This window comes from Myxocyprinus asiaticus, chromosome 27 (assembly GCF_019703515.2).
Source record: "Myxocyprinus asiaticus isolate MX2 ecotype Aquarium Trade chromosome 27, UBuf_Myxa_2, whole genome shotgun sequence".
Taxonomy (NCBI): Eukaryota; Metazoa; Chordata; class Actinopteri; order Cypriniformes; family Catostomidae; genus Myxocyprinus; species Myxocyprinus asiaticus.
The window spans coordinates 8,445,101-8,463,703 of NC_059370.1; the positions used below are offsets into that span (position 1 = coordinate 8,445,101).

At 44.2% G+C, this 18,603-nt stretch overlaps 1 protein-coding gene across 1 annotated transcript in view; it reads left to right on the forward strand.

The window, feature by feature from the left end:
* Positions 1 to 274: 274 nt before the first annotated feature.
* Positions 275 to 18,603, forward strand: part of LOC127417779 (RUN and FYVE domain-containing protein 1-like) — a 53,196-nt gene continuing 34,867 nt past the window's right edge. Inside the window, exons 1-2 of the mRNA XM_051657998.1 lie at positions 275 to 539; positions 5,795 to 5,892. The gene's annotated coding sequence lies outside the window, so the exon portion shown is untranslated. The remainder of the gene's footprint in view (positions 540 to 5,794; positions 5,893 to 18,603) is intronic.

An 18,603-nucleotide genomic window follows, 5' to 3' on the forward strand; every position in this document is an offset into this window, starting at 1 on the left:
TATGTCTGACAAGCCCTAATCTCCCAATCAAAGTGTATACGTGTTTCTTTGCTTTATTTTATTTTTATTCTTTTACATTTCAGACACAAGAACAGCATGCTCTATGGGTACTACTTCTAATTGTTTCTGGATAAACAACCTTGCCTGTCAGAGTACTGTCAAATCACAATATGATTACAGAGCATTTATCTAAAACCTGGTGGATTCATGTGCGATGTGCTGTCTTGGGCACGAAAGAATGTGCAATATATTCCACAACAGCATTGCGGCATCATTACAGGAACTATGTATTGAGAGAAACCAACAAACAACCTGTTTGTGGATGTTTAGGAGAATAATAGCTGTAAAAAGAACCAGCCTCATTTTGGGCTTTGGGGAAATTTTGGACAGCATTCCAGAGTTGTGAGAGCGTTGCGAAGCCGAGGGAGCACCCAGCATGCCTAGGCAGATCCTTCCCTCCACCCAAAACATCATGATGAACATGGAGCTCCTTCATACAGATCTCCTTAACAACATGAAGGGAAAACTAAAGCTAACAGGTGGGATTACAAAACAAAAGTAAGCTCTTTCAGATATTGTGCAAAAAAAAAAAATTGTGGTTAGCTTAGTGGTTAAAGATCTGGGCTTGTAACCCAAAGGATGGAGGTTCAAACCTCAAAATACGTGTTTATCATCTTAAATGTCATTCTTCTTCAAACTGCATGCCACATTCAGTTGTAACGCATGCAAGAACTTCAATGACATTTTGGCGTCATTGAGGGTAAGATTTTCAGCTAATGTTTAATGTCTTCAATTTCTGTCTGTTCCTCACATACAGCTATCGTATGGCTTTAGAAGACTTGGAATATCATCATATGGACTACTGCTATGATACTTTTATGGCAACCTGGTCTCAAAGAGTCACTTTACTTTACCTACATTTTTGCAAAATGATTTTAAGGTGTTTCATTGTACGTATCACGACAAAATGAACACTAGAGGTGCTACAGGCTACAACAGCAATAACTTTTATTCACTTTCACACAAATCTTGAGTAAAACAGCATATTAACAGTTCATAAACACTTACTTTTTGCCCTGTTCCTCCCAGAATGCTATCTTATGACATCTAATCACTTTTACTATAGCGGAGGGCTTGTAAGGTGGTGCATTTTAACATTTGCATTACATAACCAATTTAATTTACTATTTACTGTAGCTTGATCAAGTGCAATCACATTTCGAGGATGCTCAACTGATAGAGTGTTGCACTTGTGAATGCATTGCAAAGTACAAGTGCGTGAGATATGAGAGCCAAAAGTGTCATAAGCACCACAGAATGATGAGGCTGCTTTAGCAATTAAGTTTTTCATCTAACATTTGCTTTTATGACACTATCAATTAGGTTTAGGTTTAAGGTTTAGGGTAGATAGGCCAGCTTTATTTATTCAAAACTCATTTAGCATTAACCTTAACCTCATCTGTTTGGGAGAACAATTAACTCACTTTTAGCCCCACACAGTGGATATTTCACCTCGGAAATGCTGTAATATGTTCATGAACCTCCTAATATCATAATAACATTTAACCACAGTCACATATTTTTATCATGGGTAAATAATGACAGAATTTTTTTTTTTTTGGGTGAACTAGTCCTTTAACAACAGATTGCACTATGGATAAAAAAGTGTCTGCTAAATAAAGAATAAAAACGTAATGTCATATGCTGTGTAACCTCAGATCTTCGTCTGCAGTTATATCTGACATTAACACACATTTCGTGTTCTTGTCTGTGGCAAAACAAAGCTGTCAGCAATGGAAAAAATAGACTGTCAAGGGACATGTTGTATTGTGTGTGTTGGCTCTCAATGAGCACTTTTAAGAAAGTATGAAATGCAGCATTTGTTGGAAGGATCTCCCTGTAATTCCTGCCACTGTGTTATGGAATTTCTCAGGCAGTATTGTCTCAAGGTCAGGAAAATGTGTGAAGCAATGATATAGTACACTACCCTGGCTTACTTCATTATGGACAGCTGCTCTTGATGACTGAAGTGTATGGTAAGCCACAGCGAGGTTTTGTCTTTGAGCTGTGCCAAACTTTTTGATTTATGCAATATGCAAGTCTTACAGGTTTATAGTGCATTATAATAAATTTCAGTTTGCCTATGGCAAATGGAAAGTCTGGAGCAAGAGGGCAAAGTCCATCTGTTCTGTGATACTAAGAGCAACAGAAACAACACGACAAAACAAAACTAAACATCTGTTTCAGTATTAGTTATTAGGCATCAATGTGATAAACTAGAAAGAAGCCTCTTTTTATGACTGAAACCTGATGATGACAGGCTTCCCAGACAGCTGTTACAGGAGTTCAATGATGTGGGTGAATTTCACAAAAACATATTTTCATATTTTACCCCAAAATCAAAAGAAAAAAATAAGAAATAATATTTTGTTTTAGGACCATTAAGAATTTTATTTTCATGACAATTAAACATTTTCTGTCACGGTGCGAGATCCAAAAGCAGAGGAAATTGTTCAACTGGATTTTTTGATCAAACAAAAAAGGTCTTTCTTCAAACAACACAAAGTCAAGCCCAGGAATTTTCTCCCCCAAGATGCGAGCAGAGAACCTAGGAATCCTTCTCCACAGGAATACTGGGCAAATGAAAACAGGCAAAGGCGATCTAGAGGGAAACCTTACCTCTATAGACAGGCCACCAACCAACACATGAGCCCGCTCCAACTACACAAAGAGCACAGTTAATAATTGGCAGCAGACAATACCTTCACATAGACAGTAGCAAACACCACAATGATCCTATATCGGACATGATACACGAGGGGGTTTAAATAAGAAGAACAAACAAGAGGCATGTGTTGCTCGCAGCTGAAGGTTGTAATGATCAGCGTTCCCACGGAAACAATCAAGGTTCCCATGGAAACTCTGATTCAGCATGCCAGCGGGGCCTGAACCACATAAGGGCAAAACATAAACACGCTTTGACAGAGACAGACAGGGAACAAAGATGCCACAGTCCTCATACGGCGAAACACACAACTTGGCATGGTGCTAGGACCGTAACATCACCGGAGGGCACACGGTGGCAGATCGCACACAGCGATAACCCACTGCCGGAACCTTGCGCCCACATACAGCATGAACACAAAATACAAGATAGACAGGGGACGATGATGTCATTGTCCTCGTCAGACAAAACCCAACCTGACCGGCTGACAGGACCATGATATCACTGGAGCTGCTCACACAAAAGGGGTGACACAGAACTCTAAGGCAGGCCGATACTGCCACGGTCCCAACAGGTAGAACCTCAACCTGACAGACCGTGACATTTCCCCCTAAATTCTCAGTACTGTAATGCTGTATGTCCAGACGTTTTATTTATTATTCTCAGTGGTGATTTTCATTAGATTCCAGTAAAAATTACTCTAATACAATGTTTTATTATTTTATAAAAAATAAAAAATAAAAATTAGTATACATGAAAAACAGTACAACAAACACTACTATGCTGTATAATTACTTAAATCTGAAGTGTGTAATTTTTTTCTATGTTAAAATATTTTATCCTATACCAAATCTAATATGCAGAGACAACTAACAGGAAGCCATTTTTTAGGTTGATTTTACGAAAAATAGTAAACAGCTGTTTGTTTGAGAATCCTGTCCAACCCAAAATAACAACATTGTTTAAACCACTGGCATGAATTGAGAGCGGGACTATACTTTTTCGACCAATGACCGATAGGGACTGTTTGCTCAGGAAAGCAGTTTGAAACACTGTATGATAATGTAAATAATTTCAGAATTCAATTAAATAAAATAATGTAATTAAGTTAATTTGAATTACATTTAATAATTAAATAATTAAATAACATTTATTTATTTATTTATTTGCATTACAGTAACAAAAGGGGGTTCTTAATTATCATTAAAATTGTATTATAAAATTGTATTACATGTATAAATAAATAACTGGTATAGTTTAATAATTAATGTAATAATTAAATTAAGTAAATTAACAATTCATTTAATTTAATTACATTTAATAATAAAATAATTAAATGTCATGTATTTTTTTTTTTTTTTTTTTTTGCATTAAAATAATGAGAATGTGGGGATGTGAGTAAATATCAGGAAAATGGTCCTTTAATTTATTTGAGTAAATGAATTAATTGTAATAATTTAATAATTAATTCAATAATTAAATGAAGTAATTTAATAGTTAATTTCATTTAATTACATTTAATAATTAAATAATGAAATTACATTTTTATTTATTTATTTAATTATTTTGCATAACTGTAATGAGAATGGGGGTTGCTTAATTATCATAAAAATAATGTCACATTGCAACACATCTAAATGGGCTTAAACTAGGCTTCATTTTCTTTAAGAAATATATAACTTTTTTTCTTTTTATTATTATTTTGTAGGTAAAATATGACCTGTTTTTGACAGGTTTCATGAGATTACCACCAAGCACACAAACTATCCCAGACTACCTAAAAGAAATCCTCCCTCATTACAGCCTCCTGAAGCATTCACCTTTGTACACTGATTTTCTGACACATTAACAAACCTCGAGTGTGATCTTGATTCTTTTGGTGTTGTAAATATTTTACACCTGGTGATAACACAGTGTTTTGTATTGGTGCAGTAATGAACAATTCACTCCGTCATGCCAAACTTCTAGTGTCTTCAAAGAGGCATGTTTGGATGGGTGTTCACAGAGTTCCTGGCCTTCTTTTTTTGCAGGTGACAAAACAACTGTCGCAAAAACTCTCAGTTGACGTTATGCCCACATTGAGACTCACAGCATAACTCTGTGAAATAATAGCTCACTCACCAGAAGATCACTTCTGATAAAGATCTGATAGGGAATGTAGCCCATGGCAACAGATTACACACTGTTGTCTTAGCTTGTAGGTGGCATTCCTGTGCGCTCTTCTGGTATGGCCTGTAGGGAAAGTTTGCTGCTAACGTGTCATGGAGGGATGCTTCTGTAAACACAGACAGCAGCTTTCCATACCGATCGGCGACAGCTCTGGTTAACAGTGGTTTTTGTCACTTTGGGCACATCAAACTAAGGCAGAGAGATAATATTCTGTCTGCTCTCCTCATAGGCCAAATACTCAAGAAAGTTCACTGAACACCAGTTTTAGGGGTTGCTTATATCCCAGCTTTATTAATCCTTTTCAGTTATGCAATGACCTAAAAAAATAAAATACACTATGACTTTATTAATCCCTGAGGGGCAATTTAGTTTTTGTTATAGAAATAGGATATCCTATGACATACTGTATTCAGTGTGATGTTATGTACAATGAAATATATTATGGAATGTACAATACATTGGTATGTACTGAATATAATGAAAGTTGAATAAAATAGAAATACTCTGTAAAAAATGATAACCTGCAATTGTTACCTTAAAGAGCAATTTCTAAATGATCTTATCCCTCAAAGTCAGTTTTGTTGGTGTAACCTAATGTAGTCAGGTTGAATCAGGTATGTTAAATAATATTTTTACTTAAATAAAACCAGTTAAGATGGATTTATTTAATTTTATCCCAGAGAAAACAAGGATCTCATAGACAGAAATAATGATTATCAGAGGTAGAGAGTGATGGAATGCAGCATTATATTCCCTCTCTTATGCATTTATTGATTACTTACATCAATGTTATGATCCATAAAGGGTTAAATCAGTGAATGCCAAGAATAGCACATTTTATCTGAGCTGTCCTTGAATGTTGTTACACATTTCATCAATTCTTTTTTTTTTCTTTCCTAGGGTTATTTGTAGAATCCAGAAGTGGCAAAACCCTGCCTCTAAAGAAAACATGCAATAATAGATCTCACAAGGAGAAGAAAGATAGCACAAGCTGCCGGGTAAGTGTAAAAGGGAAACAATTGCTCTCATTTCTAAAAAAACATTAGGGGGGCTATTTTATATTAAGGCCGCGCTTTGTCAGTGTAGCTTGTTGACAGTATTTGTTCAATGGTGAAGGAGAGGTTAAAGTTCAACAAACATCAAGCTTCAGCTTTTACAAGGTTTTCTTCATCAGGTAAAGCTTTTGTGCCAAAAACAGTCATCATCTAGTTTTATATGACTACTTTCCACCCTCACTCTTGACATTTTTTTTTTCCCCTTTTCTCCCCAATTTGGAATGCCCAATTCCCAATGCGCTCTAAGTCCTCGTGGTGGCGTAGTGACTCGCCTCAATCCGGGTGGCGGAGGACAAATCTCATTTGCCTCCATGTCTGAGACATCAATCCACGCATCTTATCACGTGGCTTGTTGAGCGCGTTACCACGGAGACGTAGTGCGTGTGGGGGCTTAACGCTTTTCTCTGCGGCATCCACACACAACTCACCATGCGCCCCACCGAGAGCGAGAACCACATTATAGTGACCATGAGGAGGTTAATCCATGTGACTCTTCCCTCCCTAGCAACTGGGCCAATTTGGCTGCATAGACCTGGCTGGAGTCACTCAGCACACCCTGGATTCGAACTCACGACTCCAGGGGTGGTAGTCAGCGTCAATAAACGTCCTGGTTACTTTCGTAACCTCTGTTCCCTGATGGAGAGAACGAGATATTGTGTCGATGTAGCGACACTAGTGGTCACTCTTGGGAGCCCCAAACACTTCTGCTTTTTGAAAAAAGGCCAATGGGAATTGGCGAGTGGAATTTGCATGCCACTCCCCCGGGCATAAGGGTATAAAAGGAGCTGGTATGCAACCACTCCGAGACAAGGTCCCGGCCATTTCAGCGGGTAGTTCAGTGTTGTGGCAAGAGGGACACAACATCTCATTCCCTCTATCAGGGAACGGAGGTTACGAAAGTAACCAGGACATTCCCTATTTGTCACTCACTTGACGTCGTGTCGATGTAGTGACACTAGGGGTCCCTATACATAACACCACAACTAGCTGAACTGTGTTACGTGGATTGGCGGTGCGAGACGGACAGACCACTGTGTGCCTCGTAGCCAGCGCACCAGGCCATCACGTAACCTCCCCCAACACTCTTATTAGCGTCGAATGGTCCTTCGGGAACAAGTCGACTGCCCAAAAAATAGGGACAGTCTAGCCCAGCCGTGGCCTCTTTTCCTCTTTTTTCTCCCCAGATAAAGTGGAAATTGTTAACCGACTGAGGGCCATAAATGTCTATATCTGGGGGGTGTCACTCCCAAGGGGAAGACACCGCGGGGGGGGGGGGGGGGGGTATTTTGAGTGGAAATACATCACATGGTCTTACTGAGTCTTGTCGGAAATATGTTATGTGGAGAATTCCCATGGTAGGTCCTACCCGGGGGGGAGGAGTTTCTACAAACATGGTGACCAGGGGCAGAGGGGCCTCTGCCCAAGGAAGACGCAGTTTACCGGCAGGGAAACGATTTAGCGGAAGATATCACATGGGGTCACCTACGGGGGAATCAGCACATGTGGAGCACCTATCTCAGTACAGGGCCTAATTAGCACACATACTGGGCCGGCAGCGAGTTTCCCCGCAAACTCGTCTGCCACAGGGCTAAGGAGGAAAGACATCCAGGGATCACAGCTTGTGAACATGACTGTGAGTCAAAAGTGCATGTCTTCACCTCATGGGAGGGGAAAGGCGCTATGCGCAAATGGTACACCCGGCCAGCTGTCCCGGAACTTACCTGCTCATATCTGACAACACACGGGATGAAACCGTCTCAACCCGGAGATTATTGAACCTCGCAAAGGTGTTGGGTGTTGCCCAGCCCGCTGCTCTGCAGATGCCTGCCAAAGAGGCGCCACTGGTCAAGGCCCAGGAGGCCACTACACTCCTAGTAGTGTGGGCTCATAGCCCCACGGGGGGCGGCACATCCTGAGCGTGATATGCCATCACGATGGTGTCAATGACCCAGTGGGCAATCCTCTGTTTGGAGACAGCGCTTCCTTTCCGCTGTCCACCAAAGCAGACAAAGAGCTGCTCAGAGCTTCTAAAGCTCTGCATGCGATCCAAATAGATGTATAAAGCATGCACCGGACACAGCAACGCCAAGGCTGGGTCTGCCTCCTCCTGGGGCAGCACTAGCAGGTTCACCATCTGATGCCTAAAAGGGGTCATGGGAACCTTGGGCACATAGCCCGGTTGGGGTCTCAGGATTATCTGGACTGAACTCCAGGCATGATTCGCTGACAGAGGACACCTGCAGGTCCCCAACCCTCTTGATGGAAGTGAGCGCAGTCAGGAAGGCAGTCTTCAAAGAGAGTGCCTTATGCTCAACTGACTCCAGGGGCTCAAAGGGAGCTCCCCGTAGACCCTGAAGGACTTCAGAGAGGTCCCACGAGGGGATGAGGTGCGGTCTGCAGGGATTCAACCTCCTAGCACCTCTCAGGACCCTGATGATCAAGTCGTGCTTCCCCAAATTCTGACCATCCACTGCATCATGATGTGCCCAAATGGCGGCTACACACACCTTCAAGGTGGAGGGGGACAGCCGCCTCTCCAGCCTCTCCTGCAGGAAGGAAAGCACAGATCCAACTGCGTAGCTCTGGGGGTCTTCGCATCAACAGACGCCACTTCGAGGCATACAGGCACCTCATAGAGGGAGCCCTAGCCTGAGTGATCAATTCTACCACTGCGGGAGGTAGGCCACTTAGGTCTTCCACATCCCATCCAAGGGCCAGACGTGGAGATTCCAGAGGTCTGGTCGCAGGTGCCAAATGGTGCCCCGTCCCTGAGAAATGTAGGGCTTTACTGGTTGTTTAGATCAGTGATACTATCAGAAATAATTAATAATTATTTCTGTAGTTATTAATTAATATTTAAATTAATCAATTGAATCTAACTCATTAAAACCTCATATGGGGCTCCAGTAAATGTAGTGTGCTACGTTTAGGAGCAAGTTTGGTTATTAGCAATAATTAATAATTATCAAAGATAATTATTAATTATTAAAATCAATAGAACATTGATGAGAATCAATGTTAGCTTTTTTTTAATCCTTTAAATCAACAATTATCAAAGATAATCGTTAATTGTTAACATCGATGAAACATTAATTAAAATTAACACTAGCTTATTGATCATTCAGATTCAACAATCATCAAAGATAATTATCAATTATCAAAAATCAATAGAATATTAATAAGGATTAAAATTGACGGGGCACCACCCTGGAATCAGGGACTAATAACCAAATAGTAAAACAGTCTCAATATTAGATTGTTTTCTTAGGAAAATCGACATCCGAAGAATATCGATTTTCGGGAAAAAAACAATGAATGAAGGTTTGAATCCGAGCACTGACATCCCATCAGCATGACACAGGCGTATGCAAAACAAACCAAAACACTTCTCTTTGTAATATAAACAAAGTTTATTTATGCAGTAATATCAATTAATAATTAATACAATGCATATCAATAAACTTCCAACTTCCAACTACAAACTAAACAGTGATATGATTAGATATGGAAATCAAAATAATCCTATAACACATAAGGTGTGTGTGTGTGACAGTGTGTGTGTGTGTAAGGAGAGACACGCACAAAATGGCGGACGTGACTCTCGTGGAGAGTATGTCACGCGAGACTTCCGGCCAGGGAATATGACCGCGAATGGGGGCAGAGAGAAACCAGTCAATGACGTCTACCAGTTACCGCATGTATCCGCTTGTACGATAGCTTAGGGACAAAGCTGGGCTTTAGCATTTAAGCTATCTACGAGCCAAAAATGTGTGTCAGAATGTTTGTGAGGGGTTGCGTGCGTGTATGTGTGTGTGTGTGTGTGGTTAGTACGAGAGAGAGAGAAGTGACGGCCCTAAAGCCGATTTTGAAATCGTGGGAGAGAAAGCAGCCGTTAGTTCATCGCTCAGAGACGTGGTGGACGGCTCGTAAACAGTCCCGCGTTATTTGACTCTTTAATGGATGAACTCAGTTGCTGTCTCACCCGCGATGGTGAAATTGCACAACAGTCCAATTTGGTTGGACCACAATACAGCAAAACAAATTCGTGATAATTAATACCCTGAGTATTAATAATGAGCGGACATGGCGGTCCGTAAACTGTACAAAAAAAACCCTTGAAACACAAGAATAACACACTATAACATTCTATCTCTGCCCAGACGTAAACCTCTTACTTGAATCACATGAGGACACAGGTAGAATGTGTTTTCCTCCATCCTTTAACTCTGACCCGGTTCCTTGAGGCTCGGGTGATGACGGGAGGCCGTTTCCTCGCTCTGTCGGCAGGCGGTATGGCTGTTGATTCTTTGCGGGCTGGCGGAGAACTAAGAAATGTTGACTTGATTGAAGATGGAAGAGAAATCTTTAATCTCTTCACTTCTGTAGGCAAACGGATGAAGATGCGAATTGCTCGGCGGTCTCCTTCGGATCCATTAGAGTGTTCGGTTGAACACAGAGTAATCTCAACTCGTCCAGCGAGATGGAGATTGTATGGCCACAGTTTCAAGTCAGACGTTACTTCCTTGTGCCACGAGGTTGCACCTGAGAGCAGTGATAAACTACGTCTATACTCGGTGAACAAAGTTGCTGGAAGCAAATCCCGAAAGCATTTCAGAGGTATTTCAACTCCTGATGATGTCATGTTTGAGGGACTTTCTGTTGTGCGCCTCATCCAATAGGAGTTGAAAGTTCGATCCTTTAGTGAGCAAGGCTTCATGGGATTTGTAGTCTGTTTTGGACTCCCTTTGTTTGATTTTGGGGCGATTTTTATCAGTATAATTTACGACTTGGAATGTGGGGGCTTGAGTTAGGTTTTTACGACTGTGTTAGGCCTGCCTTTGTCTTCTATCTGAATACATGAGGCCCAACAGAAAGAAGGTCCTTCCTCAGGGGAATTCGCCGGAGGGGCTGTCGCAAGGAGCGTGAGGTCTGAGAACCACATCTGGGTGGGCCAGTAGGGTACTACTAGGATGACCTGCTCCTCATCCTCCCTGACCTTGCACAGTGCAAGGTGGCTCACTGGGGGAAACGCGTATTTGCGTAATCCCGGGGGCCAGCTGTGTGCCAGTGCATCTATACCGAGTGGTGCCTCGGTCAGGGCATACCAAAGCGGGCAGTGGGAGGATTCCCAGGAAGTAAACAGGTTTACCTGTGCTTGACCGAATCTACTCCAAATCAACTGGACCACCTGGGGGTGGAGTCTCCACTCTCCCCTGAGTGTAACCTGTCATGACAGCGCGTCCGCTGCGGTGTTGAGGTCGCCCGGGATGTGAGTGGCTCATAGCGACTTGAGGAGCTGGTGACTCCAGAGGAGGAGACGGCGGGTGAGTTGTGACATGCAATGGGAGCGTAGACCACCTTGACAGTTGACGTACGCTACCGTTGCCATGTTGTTCGTCCAGACCAACATGTGCTTGCCCTAGATCAATGGCCAGAACCTCCGCGGGGCGAGCAGTACTGCCAACAACTCTAGGCAGTTGATGTGCCAGTGCAGCCATGGGCCAGTCCAGGAGCCAGCGGCTGTGTGCCCATTGCATACGGTGCCCCAGCCCATCTTGGAGGCATCTGTTGTAACCACGACATGCCTGGAGACCTGCTCTAGGGGAACCCCTGCCCGTAGAAATGCAAGGTTGGTCCAAGGGCTGAAGAGGTGGCAACAGGTCGGCGTGATGACCACGTGATGTGTCCCGTGGTGCCATGCCTATCTCGGGACTCGAGTCTGAAGCTAGTGCTGAAGCGGTCTCATATGCATCAACCCGAGAAGTGTGGCCACCGCTGAGGATGCCATATGCCCCAGGAGCCTCTGAAAAAGTTTCAGTGGAACCGCTGTTTTCTGTTTGAACGCCTTAAAACAGGCCAGCACCGACTGGGCGCGCTCGTTCGTAAGGCACGCCGTCAAAGAGACTGAGTCCAGCTCCAAACCGAGAAAAGAGATGCTCTGAACCGGGAGGAGCTTGATCTTTTCCCAATTGACCCGAAGCCCCAGTGCGTGAGCACCAGGTCCCTGTGCGCACACAATACATCCCGAGAGTGAGCTAGGATTATCCAGTCATCGAGATAATTGAGGATGCGGATGCCCACTTTCCTTAGCGGGGCAAGGGCTGCCTCTGCAACCTTCCTGAAGATACGAGGGGACAAGGACAGGGCGAAGGGGAGGACCTTGTACTGGTACGCCTGGCCCACGAAAGCAAACCGCTGGAAGGGCCTGTGTCGAGGTAAGACCAAGACATGGAAGTACGCATCCTTCAGGTCTACCACCACGAAACAATCTTGATGCTGGATGCTCGCTAAAATGCGTTTTGGCGTCAGCATCTTGAATGGGAGTCTGTGCAAGGCCCAGTTCAGTACTCACAGGTCCAAGATTGGCCGCAACCCACCGCCTTTCTTCGGTACAATGAAGAAGTGGCTGTAAAACCCCTTCTTCATCTCAGCCGGAGGGACAGGCTCTATCGCACCCTTCCGTAGAAGGGTAGCGATCTCCACATGCAAGGTAGCAGCATTCTCGCCCTTCACCAAGGTGAAGCAGACGCCGCTGAACCTGGGCGGGCACTTGGCGAACTGAATCACGTAGCCGAGTCAGACGGTCTGGGTCAGCCATCGCGACGGGTTGGAAAGCGCGAGCCATGCGTCCAAACTCCAGGCGAGGGGGACCAAGGGGATAATCACGTCGGATGTACTGGCAGGTAGGTACTCGTGGCGGGGCAGAGCCTGAGGCACCACGTCGAGGGGGCTCGAACCCCGTGGCCGTGCTGAGTCCAGAGACATCAAATCACTTACCTGGCTCCTGACGCCCACCATAAGATTGGTCGAGGAGGGGGGAGGAGGAACATCGTCCCTGCAGTCCGTTGGAACCAACCTGGTGTGGGCATGTTTGTGCCACAGCTGGGCACGCAGGGGCGGGGGGTCTGCCACTGGAGCGCCAAACCTGCCAAAATGGGACGGTGGACGGCGGTTGTGATGACACACCTGACATGTGACCAAGAGAACAAGGAAACCACTCTTTTGTTGAAGTTTTGGGTACTGCTGCCTCTTGGGCATGGAGCTAAAAATGAAACAAAAGATTCTTCTCCCGGCCCTCCACCGGGGGATGGAGTGGTCTGTCTACCAACTCCATAGAAGCATCAGCCTCTCTCATGTCGACCAGGTTGAGCCAAAGGTGGCATTCCTGGACCACCAGGGTGGACCTCACCTACCCGAGAGACCGCGCCGTGACCTTCGTCGCCTGGAGAGCGAGGTCGGTCACCAAGCGCAGTTCCTGCATCAATCCCAGGTCAGAACTCGTGCAGCTCTTTTAGCGCCTTGGCTTGGTGTACCTGCAGGAGAGCCACGGCGTGCAGGGCGGAGGCAGCTTGTCCAGCGGCACCATAGGCCTTAGCCATCAGAGACGACATAAACCTACAGATCATGGATGGGAGCTTCGGGTGCCCGCGCCAGGTGGTGGCACTCTGCGGGCACAAGTGCACCGCGAGCACCTTATCCACCTGGGGGATCACTGAATACACCTTGGCCGCCCCACCATCGAGGATAGTGAGAATTCGAAAGGCTGAAAGATTGGCACTGGGTAGTATAAGGTGCCCCCCACGATCTTGTCAGCTCCTCATGCACTTCCGGGAAGAAAGGAACCGGGGCGGAGTGCGGCCGTGAGCAGCGCTCTGGGCCCAGGAGCCAGTCATCGAGCAGCGAGGGTTCAGGGGAGAGTGGAGGGTTCCACTCTAGCCTGACGCTCGCGGCTGCCCGGGAAAGCATGTCCGTCATCTCTGCATTGACCTGAGACTGGGCGACCACACCCGAAGGGGGAAGTGGACAGAGCCCGCTCTCCGATGCTGCGCTCGATAGCTCATCGTCTTCACGGGCCCTGAATAAGAGGTTGAACTTGCCCTGAGACGAGCCGGCGGTCTCATCCGAGAACCCGACTGGGGCAAGCGAGTGTGCTGAGGAACTGGAGGTCCGTGGGGGGTTACCCGGCGGAGGTGGTCCCATTGGAGTCCCCAAATCGCCCCCAGTGCTAACCAACATGGCCTCATACCCGTAGGTAGAAGGACCGAGGCGGGGAGCCGCTGGGGTGGCTTGCTTTCTTACGAAGGCATGCTGCGACCGCAACGTTGCCATGGTCATGTTCTCACAATGAGGACAAGACCCATCTGCGAACGAAGTCTCCACGTGGGCAGCGCCCAGACACGTAAGACAGCGATCGTGGCCATCAGAAGTGGAGAGATAAAAATCTCAACCAGGAATAACACACAGACTGAAAGGCATCTTTAAAAAGACATTCCGTGTGTGCCGGTCTTTTAGAATCGAAAATATACTCTTTTTAGAATATACTCTTTTTGTTGTTCTGCCGAAGCGCCCAGGGGCGGAAGCTGCTGAAATGCGCCGTAAAATCCAGCAGTTTGAGGTGATCAGTAGGGAGAATTGAATTCAGTGCACTGAATGCAATCGCTCGGCTCCGAAGAGAAAATCTGAATGAGTGGTTGCATACCAGCTCCTTTTATACCCGAATGTCTGGGGGAGTGGCATGCAAATTCCACTCGCCAATTCCCATTGGCCTTTTTTCAAAAGGCAGAGGTGTTTGGGGCTCCCAAGAGTGACCCCTAGTGTCACTACATCGACACAACTTCGAGTGAGTGACAGATAGGGAACACAGAGCTACCCAGGCCCCTCTCTTAACCTTTTTAATTAATCCACTTTAGTTTATAATTGCCCCATAGTTGCAGACATTGAAGATAATAAAGCTGCATCTTTGCAAAGCCTGCATTGCATGATTCATAAAAGATTCACAAAACTGTTAAGATCAGACTGAAACCATCAGGGATCTTGTTAAAAATAATCTTCAGCCACTTTAATGTTGGAATGATATGCAGAGCAGCAGGTGCTACACACAACCAGGAACAGCACAAGATGTGGTGAACTTTCCCACATTTTACATTCATTAATTCTTCTGGTGTTCAGGATTAATTATCTAGTTTTTGAACACTGAATAGACTTCATTGACGTGTAAAGGTGGGCGGTCATATGTTAATGTTTTTGTATTTCTGACATCACACAACATAATCACACGGAAAGTTGGCACGTTGTTTCCGAGAGTTCCGATATCCTAGGATCAGCCACATTATGCCGACTCACTGACAAGCGCCATCTCCTCTCCATTTTTGCATTGGCTCCTCTGTGTTTACCTTCGTCTGTGGCGTGACCAGAAGTGTGTTGCGTCAGCAGCGTGGGAGACCTGGGTTCGCATCAAGTGTTGTAACCTGGAAGTAATTGCGTTCGAACAATCAGTGATGAGCGTGATTCAGAGGTTGCATTTTTCCCTCTAACATTACAGTTTTACTCCACTGATGGTTAGGTTCAGGGTTTGGGTTTGGGGATACAGTTTATAAAATATGCATTATATTCATATTGTATATTTCACTGTATTTCAGCCTGTACGTCTGAAAACAACTGGCTTTTGGCACCCCTCTGTGGACATTTAGAGCTTTACACTCCATTTTCACTTACCGCTTTGGCCACATTTATGCAAGCACAGATTTCACTGTGAGATTGTCTCAGGCCCTTTTTAGCAGCTTAGTTTCAATCAATTCTTATTTTGGACTGGGGAGGATGTTTTTAGAACTCTGTTATGACCCTTTTACCTTGACATAAGGTAAAGAGAATGGAAACAAAATGTAAGATACACAGTGTATGAGATTGGTTGTCAGGGACAACAGTCAAATACACAGTTTTAACAGTCATTATACACAAATATTTGATGGCAGAATACCTCGATTGACCAATCAGAATCATGTATTCCAGAGAGCCGTGTAATAACTGTACACAAACCCAAGGAAGGGCATATGCACAGATCCACCTTGTATTCTTGTAACAGAGGCCAGCTGGCATGGGAAGGAGAGTAAAACAAAAGCCTCTTCTTAGTTTCTGTCACCATCCCATAATATCAGCCCAGCCTACACAAGGAATGCAAGGGAATGACCCGTAATGTTACTGTACCCAGAGAACACGCTCATTCCTTTAATCTCCATTGGCTTTCTTTATGAGGCAGAGTGAGGGAGGCCAGCATACTATACAGTATAGACTCACCATTAACCTCAACAGATGTCTGAATTATACCACCAGTCCACCTGCACAGTCTTTAATCACCAGCTATAATGACGACCAATAAAATCTGTCTTTGTATTCTTGTTCCTTATGCTTGGTTTTGTTTTTCAGTTATTAGTGGATGAAGATTTGTTTCATTTCATATTTAGTTTATTTTTCAATCTCTGCTTTTGCAGGTGGTCTAAAACTTTCAATGGCTTATCATCAAGTCAACATGAAATCAAAATTGACCCTATTTACTTTCTCAATACATGTCTTCATCAGTGTGCGTTATTCCAAAGAAACAAATGTTTGTTTTCATAATTGTTTGCGAAACTTGCTTCTGAAACAACATTTTCGTTTTACGTCAACAAGCCTTCTTATTTTTCAGCCCACTTTTCACTATGCCACCAATTCCTGGTGGATAAAATTAAGTCCCGCCTTCCTTTTTTTTTTTTTTTTTTTTCAAATTGAAAATCCTGTTTACATTTTGTCATATGACAGAAGAAACATTTGTTGAGAGCATTGTTTTGTGTTGACTTCAAAGTGTTGTGTCTTCACACAGGATCACCCTCAAAAAGGCTTCAGATGTGCGTAGAACATGAATTAGACCCACAGACACAAGGAGATTTTTTTGTGGGTCAGACTGTTGGATAACACACTTGGGTCCAATATCTGATTATAAACCATGGCACATTCACAGAGCTTTTATGATGTTGAGATCATAACTCTAGATCCATATTTAGAACAGAGAGAGCCTCAATATTTATATTGTAATAAAGTCAATGTTACCACTCTAACCACTTTGTTGAATGTTTATTTAGTATTTGCAATTTAAATTGCAGCTAAACTGTTCATGGTTGCGATTCAGCTTCTACACTTTCAAGACCACTGAGCCATACCATCTGTTGACTCATACAATGTTCAAAGGCATCAACATAACATTGCACATGATGTGGTGAGCATTTGATGTAAGTTCATTGATGAAGGGCCAGACCTGTATAAAACTACATTATCTTGGGCTTCACACCCTCATTGTCCCCAGGGCCCACTCATCTGCCTGTCAGCCCCAGCAAACACAATGGGGGGGCTCAGAGTGGAATAGATTTCACAAGGAAACACAAAGGCTGGGTGCTGTGACTCACCATTACACATTCCCCAGGGGACACGGCTGAGTAAGCAGCCTGCACCGGCATCATTTTTAACAATCTAACTAGTCTAAGTGAGCATTAGCAATAAAACTGTTTCATGTTTCTATCCAGTCAGCTTTTGAATCATTTTAAGAAGTGCAGAGCAAACAGAACGATGGCTTTTAACTGTTCTGAGGCAGCCCTTGTTCATGCCTGGAAGAAAAGCCAAAGCCCTGTGCTGTGAAACCAGAGTCGATGACTCCTGGATCTGGTTTTGTGGTTAAATTATGGCATCCGCTTATTGCAAAGGTTGAAAGTTGAGGGTTCTGGAACTAGAGGAGGCATTTCACTTACCATAGAAGTTTATTTTATTTAAAAAAATGTTCTCCTCTTTTTCTCCCCAATTTGGAATGCCCAATTCCCAATGCGCTCTAAGTCCTTGTGGTGGCGTAGTGACTCAATCCGGGTGGCAGAGGATGAGAGGATGAATCTCAGTTGCTTCCGCATCTGAGACCATCAATCCACGCATCTTATCACGTGGCTTGTTGAGCACGTTACCGTGGAGACATAGCGCGTGTGGAGGCTTCGCGCTATTCTCCGCGGCATCCATGCACAGCTCACCACATGCCCCACTGAGAGTGAACCACATTATAGCGACCACGAGGAGGTTACCCCATGTGACTCTACCCTCCCTAGCAACTGGGCCAATTTGGTTGCTTAGGAGACCTGACTGGAGGCACGCCCTGGATTCGAACTCGTGACTCCAGGGGTGGTAGTCAGCATCAATACGCGCTGAGCTACCCAGGCCTCCTACCATATAAGTTTATTAAGAAAAGAGGCTAACAATGGTTAACACCAGCAACAATTACTGAATGTTTCTTAATATTAGTTTTTTCCATAGCGGAAGTGATTTTCTTTACAATAACTTATAAACCAGTAAAGACTAGAATGATCTCACAGTGAAATTGGAAACAGTAGGTTGACTATTCTTTAGCTAAAATCGGTCTTCGCTTAACGAAATTCAAAACACTGCTGCCAGTGACAAGAGCAGTAAGTGTTTTTGGGTGTATGGGCATGCATGAGCTCCATTTTCCAGGTGAAATGTCCACAGAGGGGCACCAAAAGTGAGTTGTGAAGCGAGTTGTTTTCAGCTGTACAGGCTGTAATACAATGAAGAGGAATGCGTAATTTATAAACTTTACCCCCTATAACTGTAATGTTTTAGAGAAAAATGCAAGTTCCGAATCGCGCTCATCACTGATTATGCGAACGTGATTACTTCCTGGTATCAAATCGGGATCCAAACCCAGATGTTCCACACTGATGATGCAACACACTTCCGCCACAAGTGAAGATACACTTGAGCTGATAAAAAATGTCTGATGGCAGATGCCACTTGTCAGTGAGTTGGCATAATGTGTCCGATCCTAGGGTACTGGAACTCTTGGAAACT